Source organism: Balaenoptera acutorostrata, chromosome 6, assembly GCF_949987535.1.
Source record: "Balaenoptera acutorostrata chromosome 6, mBalAcu1.1, whole genome shotgun sequence".
NCBI lineage: Eukaryota > Metazoa > Chordata > Mammalia > Artiodactyla > Balaenopteridae > Balaenoptera > Balaenoptera acutorostrata.
The window spans coordinates 88,532,833-88,534,333 of record NC_080069.1 but is presented as its reverse complement, the minus strand read 5'-3'; positions in this window follow the sequence as shown (position 1 = coordinate 88,534,333).

The following is a 1,501-nucleotide window of genomic DNA, read 5'->3' as shown; positions in this document are numbered from 1 at the left end:
ACATACATTGGAGACTTAACCACATACCAGGCTAGGCACTACACTAAGTGTTCTAAGTGCTTTCCTGCTTGGGGACCAGATGGTATGATGGAAATCTCAGGGGAGGAATGTGACATGGACACTGGTGACCAGAGAGAAAACTCTTCCAACATCTTGGCATTATGGAAACTCATTCAATCCTCACTCAATGCCCTCCACCCCATCCAGCTTCCAGAAAACCCCTTCTGATCCCTCCTGGCTGGGTGGGGTCTGTCTCAGCTGTGTCTCCCTCTTCAGTGCCTTCTGTACTCTGCTGACTGTGTCCTGAATCCCAGCTATTTGGGCTCATGTGTCCTAGTGATCTGTGTGGAATAATATTTCTGATACAGGAACAGACACCTAGCCCACACCTCTCCTTCCTTCTTACCATTCAATTGGTGAATGTGATGTGAGATGTGACCTTCTCACATCACACTCTGCTCAGTGCCCCAAGGAAGAGATGTGATTGCAGAAAGCAGAGAACAAAGAGATGTTTTCCTGGCATCTGAGTTTCAAAAGCTTAGGCTCTAAAGGGAACATAAAAGACGTAAGGCATAAACAAAAGATTTGGGAGAAAAATGTAAGAAAAAGTAGGTGTCCCCACCTCCAGATTAAAAAAAGATTCCCTAAGCTAGGGAGAGGAAAAAGCAAGGAGATGGGGAGGTAGTGAGAGTACTGGCATAGGGCCCCAAAAGGGAGGGGCCCTGAGCCCCACTCCCCAGACCAAGCCCCTGGACAGGTTTGCGGGGTGTGAAAGCTGGAGCAACTCATGCATTGTTGGTCAAGTAAAATGCAGAGCAGGAACCCAGGGTAGAAATGGCTTCAAGGTGTTTCTGGGTAACCAAGGTCTCACAAGTCTTTGCATGTGGCACAGAAGTGGTGGAGAGCCTCAGGACTGAAAGGGTTACACAGATGGGGACAAGAAACCACTCCAGGATGGCCTGCTTGTACCACTGACTGGGGACCAGGTGGGATGATGGAAATCTCAGGGGCGCCACATGGACCCTGGTGACCAGGGAGAACACCCTTGCAATAGCTCAGCATTATATAAGACCCTTGGGACTCAGCTGTGACCTTTGTGGAAACAGAAGAAATCCCCAAATGACAAAAGATTATGTTTCTGGCACTCGGGCAAAATGGAGACTCAAAACAGAAGTTACATTCTTGTGGTATTTCTTGCATATCTGAGATTTGTACCCGCTAGTCCAATTTCCTGAGCCCTTAGCCTCCTTCCCTATTGGGTGCAGGCACCACAAGGGAGGTCTGTCTCACTGATTGAAATCATTTCAGCAAGTACACACACACAGACTCACACAACTCCCTACTCCCGGCTGCTGCAGCCTGACACAATGGGGCAAAAGCCTCAGACAATAGCTCCAGCAGCTCATGCCAGCTGGGCTCCATCACCCCTGTTGATTGTCTCAGGGTCCCTCTTTCCCTCCCCTCCCCACACCCTTTCCCCCAGGAAAAAAAAGGCAGCACA